The following is a 12719-nucleotide window of genomic DNA, read 5'->3' as shown; positions in this document are numbered from 1 at the left end:
TATCTGGTTCTTTTTTGAACCCTGTTATAGTCATGGCCTTCACAACATCCTCTGGCAAAGAGTCGCACAGGTTGACTGATGCTGGTACAATTTGTCAAGTCTCATTGTGACTGGTAAGACCATGTGCTGGACCTGTGTTTTTCCAGCGGTGAGATTGTGAGTAAGAGTCAATGTCAGAGACAAAAGCTGCATTTTCTACCTTGGCTGTTCTTTTCTCTCCCCTCTTGCATGTGCTTGATTTGAAACGGGATCAGACTTTAACGAGAGACGCAACAACCCCAGCACCAGCCCATTTGAACTAATTTCATTTATTTTCCTGAAAAAGAACAGTTATCACCATTTTTGACATCATCTAAAAGACAGTCAGAGAAGTTTGTTTTTGTTTTTCTTTTCCATTCCAAAGACTCTCTCCAGCTAAAGGGAAAATGAACAAGTGATGGTGCTAAATAAAAGCCTTACTTAAGATTTTGCATTTCAAATGCTTTACCTGTTTCCCCTTCTTCTTTGTATCTTTAATAAAAAGTTTAAAGGATTTTTAATAATGAGTTTGCCATGACACTGAGCAGGCTGAGGTCTCTGTATACCAAACCCTGAACCTTGTTTAAAATGGTTTCATACTGGACAGTGACTGGGTCATGTTAACACATTTGACTCTTTGGGCTCATTTCTTCCATCAAAATTAATACAACAGAGTTCCATCTTCATCTACAGCCGACCCAGGAAAAGCCATTCCTTGGCCCTCAACAAAGTGGCCAGGGTCCTAAACACATTGGGAATGCCATTGCAGAACCTGATCATCTGCAGCCTGAGGAACATGAAGGTGAAAGGGGCCTTGGCAGACGCCCTCAGGAGGAAGCTGTATTTCTTCAAGGAACCCCAGGGCACTTGACTGGGTCTCTAAGAGGGGAATTGTGTAAAAGCCAAGAGATAACATTTTCAAAAGCACCTAAGCGACTTAGGAGCCAATGTCCCATTTTCAAAAGTGCCTTAGTCACTCCAGAGCGTAAGTCCCATTCAAAGTCAATAAGACGTAGGACTAGATGGGTAATGGCACTGAGGCCATTTCAAAAGCACACAGGCATGTAAAACTCATTGATTTCAGTGGCATGTAAGTGCTTTTGAAAATCCTACTATGCACCTAAATGGCCCTCTTATGGCCCTATTAAACTCATAAGCACCTAAGTTGTATTTGAAAATGAGACTTAGGTTCTTAAATTAGATGGCTTTGAGAATTTTCCCCAATGAACAGAAGACACTGTCGCTGTGGGTACGTCTACACGACTATTTTTAGCTGACTAGCTCAGTCAAAGCTAGCACAGATATTTCTGCTTGAGCTGGAAATTACACCTGCAGCTGCACAATAGACAAATCCTGACTGTGTGTGTGTAAGAAAGAGAGAGAGAAAGAGAGAGAGAGAGAAAGAGGGAGAGCGAAATGACAACTAGACAACTTATAGCCAGGTCAACACTAGAAAAGATTTGCCAATATAGCTATCCTGGCAAACTTTCCTAATGTAAATACAGCTTTTGCCAGCTTTTGTTGCTATAGTTTAGACCAGTTGTCCAAGAGAAATTAGCTATATAGGAAAATGACCTTTTCGCCAGTGTAGCCATCTTCACATTATGGCTTTTGCCGGTATCGAAATATCACAGAAGTAACCACAACCCATAAATTACACTCCTATGATGGCAAATGTTTCTAGTGTAGGCCTAGCCAGCCTATGTGTTCCTTTGCAAGGTTACATTATATGTGTATATTTCTGAGACTTTGCTTTGAGTGTGTGTTTCCTAGTGAATAATGTTGCATGAATGTGTCTGTTTTAGTCTGTGTACGTTATTTGGTGTGTAGATAAATGTGCATGTGAGTTTTGACATTCCTCTGTGTGTCCTTCAGAATGTACATACTTACAGGGCCGGCTCTAGAGTTTTTGCCGCCCCAAGCAGCGCACTGAATTGCCGCCCTGGGCTGGGGGGGGAGGCAGTCCCTGCGCCCTTAGGGCGGCAGGCGTGTCTAAAGGGCTGCGCGGAGCCCAGAGCCTTTTAAATCCCAGCCGCGGCCGGAATCAGAAGGCTCCGGGCTGCCCGCTGCGGCGGGGAGCCCAAAGCCGCCGGGCTGCCCGCCGCGGCGGGGAGCCCAGAGCCTATTAACTCCCAGCCGCGGCTAGGATTTGCTGGGGCGGGGGCGGCGCTCTGGCGGTTGCGGGTTGGCAGCTCCGGTGGACCTCCCGCAGGCAGGGCCGCCCGAGATTCGAGGGGCCGGGGTCTTTGGCGGCGGGCCCCTTCCGTTCGGGACCCGCCGCCAAAGTGCCCGAAGATCCGCAGGGGGTCCCGCCGCGGGCCTTCGGGGCACTTCGGCGGCGGGTCCCGGAACAGAAGGGGCCCCTGCTGCCGAAGACCGGCCTGCGCGGCGGCGGCGGGTCCCACTTTCCCCGCCCCGGCCCCAGCCGGTCCCCTTCCACCCCGGCCCGGCGGGTCTCGCTTCCCTTCCCCTGGCCTGGACCGACCCCGGCGGGTCTCGCTTCCTTCCCCACGCCCGGCCCCGGCGGGTCTCGCTTCCCTCCCCCCCCGGCCGGGACCGACCCCGGCGGGTCTCGCTTCCCTTCCCCCCCCGCCCGGCCCCGGCGGGTCTCGCTTCCCTTCCCCCCCGGGCCTGGACCGACCCCGGCGGGCCTCGCGTCCCCTCCCCCCCCCCCGGACCGACCCCGGCGGGTCTCGCTTCCCTCCCCCCCCCGCCCGGCCCCGGCGGGTCTCGCTTCCCTTCCCCCCCGGCCCGGACCGACCCCGGCGGGTCTCGCTTCCCTTCCCCCCCGGCCCGGACCGACCCCGGCGGGTCTCGCGTCCCGTCCCCGACCGACCCCGGCGGGTCTCGCTTCCCTCCCCTGCCCGGCCCCGGCGGGTCTCGCTTCCCGTCCCCCCCGGCCCCGCCCCGCCCCGGCGGGTCTCGCTTCCCTTCCCCCCCGGCCCGGCCCCGGCGGCTCCCGCTCCCCCCCCCTTACCGGAGCGCGTCTCTGGAGGGGCCTGAGCTTCGTCCCGCTCAGAGCCGCGTGGGGAGGGGGCGGGGCGGTGAGCTCCACGCCGAGCGGAGGCAGCTGCCCCGCCCCCTCCCCACGCCGCTCTGAGCGGGGCGGGGCTCAGGGGCTCGGCAGGAGACTCGGCGCTCGATGCACCGAGGCTCCAAGAGAGGGGCGGAGGCGGGAGCCTCCGCTTTTCTCTTGGGGGCCCCTGCGGGGCCCGGGGCAAATTGCCCCCTTTGCCCCCCCCCCTTTGGGCGGCCCTGCCCGCAGGCATGCCTGGGGGAGGTCCACCGGGGCCATCTGCCGCCCTCCCCAGGATGCCGCCCCAAGCGGGTGCTTGGCCCGCTGGTGCCTAGAGCCGGCCCTGCCCCCATGTACTTTTTCCTGGTGAATTTGTCCATTCTAGACCTCGGATCCATTACTGTCACTGTCCCCAAGTCCATGGTCAATTCTCTACTGAACACCAGGCTGATTTCTTATTCTGGATGTGTTGCCCTAGTCTTTCTCTTTGGCTTCTTCACTGTGACCAATATGTCCTTATTCACCATCATGACATATGACTGATATGTCGCCATCTGCCAACCACTGCACTAGCAGTGAGTGATGTATAGGAGAGTTTGTGTTTAAATGGCAGCCAGTGCCTGGATTACTGGTATTGTCTATGCTTCACTGCACACCGGGAACATCCTCAGGTTATCCTTCTGCCACTCCAATGCCATGAACCAGTTCTTCTGTGAAATCCCCCAGCTACTTAAGCTCGCCTGCTCTGACTCAGACCTTAGTAAAACTGGGGCTATTTTCTTTAGTGTATCCCTATTTCTAATCTGCTTCGCTTTAATAATTGTCTTGTATGTTCAGCTCTTCACTATGATGCTGAGAATCCCCTCTGAGAAGGGCTAGCATAACGCCTTCCTCACTTGCCTTTCTCACCTCATTGTCATCTCCTTCTTTTTCCCTGCTGCCTTTGCCTACCTGAAACCCTCCTCCAGCTCAGCATCAGAACTGGATCTTGTGGTGGGTGTTCTCTGTTCTGTGGTGCCTCCAATGGTAAATCTGATAATCTATAGCATGAGGAACAAAGACACCAAAGCTGCCCTGAGTAAAGCAACTAGGTGGAGGTTATTCACCAGGAATAAAACAGCTGTCTTTCTCCCTTGAACAAGATTTCATGCTGTGTTTCAACAAAGAGGTGGGGGAGGGATAGCTCTGTGGTTTGAGCATTGGCTTACTAAACCCAGGGCTGTAAATTCAGCCCTTAAGTGGGCCATCCGGGGCAAAAATTGGGTATTGGCCATGCTTTAAGCAGGGGCTTGGACTAGATGATCTTCTGAGATCCTTTCCACCCCTGATATTCTAAGATATAATCAACTGATGACAATGTATTCTTCCATGAAAACACAGCATGCAATCAGTTTATGCAGTGGTAAAATCTGCAGCAACAGCACTCAAGTTATTGGAGTTACTGTAGAATTATAGCAGTGCAAAGACAATCAGAATGAATCTATCTATCTAATCAGTTTTATGCTTCCATCAGGCTATCAGAGTGCCTGGCAGATAAAACCAGTAGCCAAAGCTAAATCACGTTGGACTTCCTGGAATCTCGTTTGGAGTGTTCGTGGGGTGGGTGGAATTCCACCTACGACATGAGGAGCTTTGTTTGTTTCCTTGATTATCTCTGATTTCTTTGTTTTGTTTCATTGATTGGTTGGTTGATTTGTTTCTTTGTTCCAGGTGGGGGTGTTTTTGGGGAGAGGGGTTTGAAAGGGTTTGAAAGGGTGGGGTATTTTGAGTAGATTATTTTAATGTTTCAGAGGTTTTAGTATATTATTAATTAGTTGTTAGGTCAACTGGAGTTTTATATAGGCATCTAGTGCCCCAGACATGCCCTGGCAGCTATATTACACCTATGTCTGATCTACACTTAAAATTTAGATCAACATCACTCAGGAGTGTGAAAAGGTCTGAGTGATGTAGCTATGACAAGCTAAGCCGAGGTGTACACATAGTAAGGTCGATGGAAGAATACTTCAATCTAGCTGCCATTGCTCAGCTAGGTGATTTTCCTATTAACCCCCCATCCCTCACTATTGGTTGTGTCTATGCTACAGGGTTACTCTGGCACATCTATGGAACCTTGGCTATGCTGCTATAAGTTCCCAAAGTGCCAACAAGGACTCCGAGACTGAACTGTCAGAACTAGTGCCAAAGTTGTTTCTTTCTGTAGACGAGCTATGTGTAGCTGGCTTTGAGCTTTGCTGGAATTAAAGGACCTATGATGTGGGATTTTTCTGTGTCTATTTCAGAAGGGCTTGTGAGAGTCACTCTCTGGAGCCCTACACAGCTCAGAAGCAGAGGTCCAGAGGCAAAAATTAATTGATTCTGCTGGGGGATTTCCTTTCACCCCTTCCCCTGCTTCTTGTCATGCAGACAGAAAGCAGAAGACCAATGTTTACTGAGGTCAGTTTCAAGCAAGCATGTCCATGGCTCTGACGCCGCAGAGCCTTTGTCTCCATGTTCCTGGTCCCCTCCTTTTTAGCAGGCCCAAATATGCTTGCAGTGCACACCCTCAGTCCCACCTCTTACCATCTATGGTCATGTTTCATTTTGGAGGGTCTTGAGTATGGGGGCATTGGTACCACCTCTTTTGTATCTCACGGGAGGGGTAAGGAGTGAGGTTCTGCTTTGGTCAGGAACAGGCATTTCTTTGGCTTTTAGTGTCTCTTATGTCTCCCCCCACATCCCTTCTTGCCCCTCCTAATTGGTTTCTTGACCTTGGCTTGAGAGAGGAGCCAGGCAGCCTTCCAGAGTATGCTCATATATTACACTCCCACCATGCCCAGGAACACTTTAACCATATCCCTTATCTTTTCTCCTTGTACTGTAAGCCCCATCTGGTTGTTGGAAATGCAACACACAGTGTCTTTGTTCACACATATTAGTAAGAATATAAAAGTATCAGAAGTCAAACAAAACCCAAAATTCTATCTCAGGCTAACAGGCCTACATACTAACAGATTCATCAATTTCCATGCCAAAAGGGACCATTATGATCTTATAGTCTGACCCCTGCATAGCACAAGTCTTAGGATCTCCTGCAGTGTTTCCTGATTCCAGCCCAGCTTCTGTGTTTACAAAGTCATTTAGGCACCTAAAGATGGAGACAGGCACCTAGTGTGATTTATCAAAGCTCCTATGTGAGCTAGGTGGCTAAGTCCTGTTCATTTTCTATAGCAGTTAGGCACCTAGTCTTCTTAAGTGAATTGTAAATCCCACTGGGCACCTATTAGAACAGTTAGGTGCCTAAGTCCTTTTGCAATCCTGGCTCTGTCTCTATCTTTTTAACTTCCAAGGCCTGGGATTCTCCTGAATTTCAGAAATATTAAGCCTGTGATTTGCAAAAAGAACCTAATAGAACAAACCTTGGGTTTATATGGCCACTATGTCACCATCTGCAAACCCATGCAGCGTGAGACTGTAATTGTCTTTATCCAGGGAACCGTGGGCACTTACAGGGTTAGGCAGCAGTTGAGCAGAGGTTTTGAGGATGTAAATTTTGGACTTTTGTGGATCTGACCACTGCTCAGTGGGATTCGGTTGGGACAGTTGGATTAGAGATGAAAGCAATTGCTTCATCTCTTATCTCCCAAGCCAGCCTGTCCTTTCCTGCTCTGAGATGTCTGTAGCAGTTACATGGAAATAGGATATGAACTGAGACATCATGTCCTTTCACACGTCCAGTGGGGGCTAAGGCCAGGGATTGTCCAACTTTCTAATGATTCCTTATTGGGGCACAATCTAGTTTCAGGCCTTGACACAGCATTAAGCTTGTGAATGGTGTTCAAGGGACATAGCCTGAGGATTCAGGTACTGATAGCAACCAAAGCAATCAGACTGAGAGGAGAATCCCCTAGGAAATCCCCATGAGGAGTGCAGAGCTGTGATTATCCCCACTGGGAATTAGCAGAGGAATTATTGGAAAACATCTTATCAGGATGGGCCAAAATTATCCTAGGTTCATATCCATTGATTTTCATGGAAAGGCACCAGGAACGGGGTTGGCCCAGTGGAGGGACCTGCAGCTTGTGCAATTAGAGTGGGAAGAAAGGGAATGTGGGTGCTTCAAAGTCTGGAACAATACAGTGGATTCTTAGTCTAGGCTGTGATCTGTGACAGGGGTTGTCAGAGTGGCTTAAAAGAATCAGGTGCCCATTGACTGAACAATGCATGTGACCCACCTAGATTCTGGAGACCCTTTCAAATATCCCAGCCTTCATTCAGAAAGATTTCTAAAAGCCCCTTGGTATTTTATTTTTCATTGCTCACCCTAAGCTTGCGTGGCCAAATGATTAGCCCAAGGGTCTAAAGTCTTAATTTTTTCAATAGAACATATGGAACCCCTGGAAGCAGCTGTGCAGTCTTGCCTCACTCACCAGAAACATGCCTATAGCCTCCCCAGCAGGGACATTTCTCTAGATGTCAGAAGCAGGGGCTTGAACCTGGCTCTCACTCCTTCCAGACAAGTGTCCTAAAACATCAAGTTGGAAAAATCTTGGGCTTTTCCCCCGTTTTTCTTGTTGGAACCATTCCACTTTGTCTAAATAATTAACTCCTCATTGGCACAATGATAGTGACTCTGTAGCCAACAGCTGGGGGCCCTGTGAGAGTCCCTGTTTTCCCTAATTCAGAGCAGCCCAAGCCCTGACCACTTGGGCTGTTGGCTCTGTTGGCTCTTTCTCCAGAAATTCCATCCTGCCAGAGGCAATGCGTAGGGGAGGCATGGGGGTCAAGTGCCACCCAAGATTGGCCTGCCAGGGGCAGGGAAGGAGAAGGGCTCTGTCCTTCTCTCCCTGTGCCTCCCTCTGGAACATTTGGCTGCTCTCCCTGGTGAGGTGAGTGTGTGTGTGTGTATGTGAAAGCGAGTGTCCCAACCAGGCTCTCATAGGCAGAAGTCTTCCCTCCTTCATCCTCCCACAATTGAAATGGGCTGGGTGCAGGGGGCAGGAGGGGTCACGGGGCTGGGGAGACACATGGGGCAGTCACGTGTTCTCCCCTTTAGCCTGGGGAGGCAGCTGCCTGGCAAGCCCCACCTACCAAGTGCCCTGTGAGGTTGACTGCTGAGGATTCGTGAGCCTGGCAGCCAGGCAGTTGTGGAGCAGGTTGGCTGGCAGCTGGAATGACAGGACCCCAGGAGGAGACGCACTGGCCAGCCAGATAGCCTGACTTCCTGTCTGGTGTTGTCAGTTGTTGGCTGTGTCTGTGTTCTTGTGACAGATTTTCATTACTAATCTGCCTGGGGCCCACAGTTGATCTGGCTGGGGCCACAGGATCTTTTGGGGAGGAGATGACAAAGCACACAACAAGTGTCTAAATTTTTAAAGCTTCATTGATAAAATAATAAAATAAGAGTGGAGAGTGCTGGAAATGCTTCCACATCACTCAGAGGAAGGAAGAAAACATTAATGGCCCAAGTCCTAACCCACTTTCATATTCACATATGCCCAACCCAAAGCTGGCCAAGCCTGGGTGTAACGTAAGAAGAAGAGAAGAAGAAGCGGGGAAAGGGAGTGCTGTCCTGGGCCCAAGTCATCCAAGAATCTGCTGTGTTCTCCAATTTGCTTCTGCTCTCAGAAGGGTTTTTAAGTCCTGGGTTCTTTTGGGGGGCGTCTCCTTCAGGAACCTTTGTTCTCCATGCTCTGTGTACCAGTTCAAACCAGCCTTCCGCGGCTTCCTCAGCTTTCTCCAAAATACATCAGCTTCAGGGCCATGAGACAGTTCTGTTTGTTCCTGGTTGGCCTTCATCATCGTGCTCCTTTCCCAGGCCCCTGCATTTCTTTCAACAACTCTCCTTCCCACGGCTAGTCTGGGGGTGGGGGGTGGACTTCCCCCTTCTGTCTTGGCAGGTAGCAGCTGGCCTTGGGATGGAGTCAGCTTCTTATATTCAGACTGAGCTTGCTAGCTGCAGTGTCGAGTTAACCCGTTCTCTGCTCTTCTCCCCCCCCCCCCCCGACCTCTCGGACTCTGCAAAGGAAACATCCACTCTCCACTCACACACCTTTGACCCTCCCCAAAATGCTTTGCGATGCTTGCAACAGTGTTAGCAATATACAGTGCTGATCTACCCTCCCAGGGGACTCCCTGAGGGAGGGGGACATTGGGGTGTTTCCTTCTCTCTGCGTGCTGCATTGGCTCTGGGCAGGTAGCCAGTATGGCAGGCTCTGATCGAACTGCCCAAGAAGACCACAGACTCAGTTCAGAGGCCAAGGCAGTCGGCTAGATTTATTGTCAACGAAGAACAATAATAGCACCCCATAGATTGTACAGGGATACTAAGACACGTATGCCCATTACAATGGGCCTTCTTCTCCCCCCTCAGCCGGACAAAGACACCACCTCTGTGACCCCTCTTCTATACACTGATACAAACAAGTTACATGTTGCCCTTCTGACGTATTTAGTTACCACCCTTTACCTTGTACCTGTTGGTTCGATCAAAACATCTCTATCCATCATCCTGTCATCCTGACCTTATCCTTAGGAGGGATTGGTGTGTCCCTGTGTCGCCTTCAGGGAGTGTGTTTATACCATGCCTGGTATCGGGGTGTATTGATACCATCCTTCTGGGGTGCGTGTACTGTGCCTAGCACTTCTTTGGAGTGTTTCTGTTTTTGCAGCACTAGCCCTATTCTTTCCAAGTTCCCGTACCAGACAGTGACTCTGCAAGCAGGCCTCTGCTTTGTAACAAGGCCTGATTTTTGCTCCGAGCCTGACTCTTGCTAACTTGGCTTTACATCAGCAGGGCATGACTTTTATTTAGGCCTTAGCCTGAATCATGGAGCCTGGTGTAAGGGCTTTCTCCTTCTCCTACACCTGGTTTCCAATGAATGTTTTGAGGAAATTGACACATTCCCATAAACAGCTTCACCTCTGTTGAAACTGCATGATCTGACCAACTAGACAGAGAGAATCATGAACAGAAAAATTGGCATCTATCTATCTATCTATCTATCTATCTATCTATCTATCTATCTATCTATCTATCTATTTTAGGGCTTTATATTGCCACCCATCATCATGCTACCTAAGCATCTTGCACACAAAATCAATAGCTATAGTAAGGTCTCTAATGAATTTCATGGAACCTTTGGTTCTTCCCCTTTTGCGGGGAAAAAGGCCCTGCCTGGGAAAGAAGAGTTTGGGGTTTTATATTTGTTGACATTTGTTTTAGAGAATCCCAGGAGACAGAAATTGGTCACGGTGGTGTGGTTGGACATTTTCCTTCTCAGTTCATTGTGTGCTGCCTCTGTGGAGGGACGGACAAGGGTTAGGATTAGAGTGCTCCTGACCTCTGACAACCAGCTCACTTGTCAGGTGCATTATCACATGAGCGTTAATTGCCCTAGTTTTCTTACAGTCAATGGAGCGTTGGCCATTCCCACCATCTGAGGATCTGGTCCAAGATGGGGCTCAATACAATGCAGCATAAAAATGGAATAAAATTACATCCCAAATTAATGACTCCTACAAATGACAGTTGTCCTATTGCGGCAATGGGGAGCCTGTTTTACAAGAGGTGGCTAAAAGAGTTCAGCTTGTTTAGCCTGGAAAAGTTGAGGCCTTCTGTGAATACAGCAAGGAGTAAACACCAGGGAAGGAGAAGAGCTATTGATGCTACAAGACATTCTTTGGATTCTTTTCTTGAATCTTAAACTGACCGGCTGTGTGACCTTGGGCCAGTCACTTCCCCTCCCTGTGACTCTGTTTCCCCTCCCTCCCTTTTTCTGCCTGGTCCACAAGGACTGGTAGCTCTGTGGGGAATTGTCTATGTCTTACCATGTGTATGTTCTGTGCACTCACTTACAGCATTTTGTACTCCGCTGGTGGCAGTGCTGTACAGTGGCTATGAAGCTACACCAGGAGATCAGGTTTCTAGACTCATTACCCCTTGTATGTCCCCAGGCAGGGTCAAACTTTGGCTGCCTGGCTCAACTCTGACCTTGACTGTAAAAGTGCTAGTGTGTATAGAACATATTCTGTGGGCTCTTAGCTTTGCTGCTACTCAGCTTTGCCATTCTGCCATTCTTCCCTGTGAAATCAAAATGAAAATGGCTGCAATAAAATGAATGGTTTTGAATTTATGGTGTCATTGGACAATATTAGTGTTCCCCAACCGAACTTAATGCTATGTTTCCAATGTGGGGTGAGGTGGCCAGAAATTTTCTCTTTAAATTCATTTGAAAGCAAAATCGAGTTTTCAAGCCAACAACTTTTCCAAATAAGGCCCCTCTGTGTATATGTATATACAATTATATCTATATCTATTTTTGCATATATATCCTATTTTCGCATATCTATAGATCTAGATATGCAAAGCAAAAATAGGATTTCTGTTTTTTCTAGATACACAGAAAAAAGAAAACTCCTTTTTTTGGGAGGCGTGACCGTTGAAAATGTTCAGTTTTCAGCCATTTGTGGCTGAATAGGTTTGGTTGTGGGTTGCCAAAACCCCACAATTTGGGGATTTTGGGGACTTCTTGAAAAATCAATTGTTTTTCTGCTTAAAAAAAATCTATCAGGCTCAGTATGCTTGAGAGGATTGATAGCAAAAGTCTTAAGAAGCCTCAGTTGTTATTCATATATATATATAAATATATATATATATATATTCTTAAATTTGTGATATATGTTAAAACTGTATCATATGTAACTCAAATAGCAAACTTACTGTGACAGTTTCTGTGGAATTTTTCCCAGCTTGTGATGGCTTTGATCCTCCAGAACTGAGGAATCATGGGTCATTCTCTGTCAATCAATCACTGTATTATCCAGCGGCCATTTCCATGTCCATTTGTTGGATTTCCTGAGTTGCTGGGTCTCTCTAGCAGCCAGGGATCCAACCCACAAATGGGCACTCCCTGCTCCCCTCCTTGGGCAGGCTTGGCTGGGATGTAAAGGACTATGGGCTTGTCTACATGAACATTTATTTTGTGGCAAGCTGGGATGTGAATCTACACTGCACTAGCCACTGGGTTAACTGTCCATATGACCCTGATGATCTTGTCCTGTTTCAAAGAGCACTGGATCAAAGTGCTGTAACCAACTATTACTGCATGTCAGCAGGGTGCGTAGGGACAGTCTGCAGTGAGTTAGAGCAGGGTCCTTTCACTCACCAGCTGGCTGTGAACTCATTGTTCCTACAAAGAAGCCCGAAATGGGATCAGGGACTTAAACCTCCTCCCAGCCCCAGGGTTGGCTTTAGCCAGTGCAGGGCCTAATTCGTGGGGCATGTACTCTACAGGCGACACTTCGGATTTCCGCGCTCAGGTGGTCATAGCGGGCCCACGGGGTTGCGGGGCTCCAGCTGCGGGAGTGGGCCAGCCCCACTTGCCACCCTCGGGCCAGGGGACCGGGACCGCGGGATTGCGGAGCTCTGGCCGAAGGAGCGGGGATGCGGGGTTGTGTGGCTCTGGCCAGGGAAGTGGGACCGCTGGGTTGCAGGGCTCTGGCCGGGTAGCGGGGCACCGGGGTTGCGGGGCTCTAGCCTGGGTAGCGGGGCCTCCGGGCTCCAGCCGGGAGCGCGGGGTTGCGGGGCTCCGGATGGGAGAGCGAGGCTGCGGGGTTGCGGGGATGTAGCCGGGGGAGTGGGACTGCGGGTTTGCGGGGGTCCGGCCGGGAGAGCGAGGCTCCGGTGTTGCAGGGGTAGCGGGGC

This window comes from Mauremys reevesii, linkage group 13 (genome assembly GCF_016161935.1).
Source record: "Mauremys reevesii isolate NIE-2019 linkage group 13, ASM1616193v1, whole genome shotgun sequence".
Lineage (NCBI taxonomy): Eukaryota > Metazoa > Chordata > Testudines > Geoemydidae > Mauremys > Mauremys reevesii.
This window is presented reverse-complemented; position numbering follows the sequence as displayed.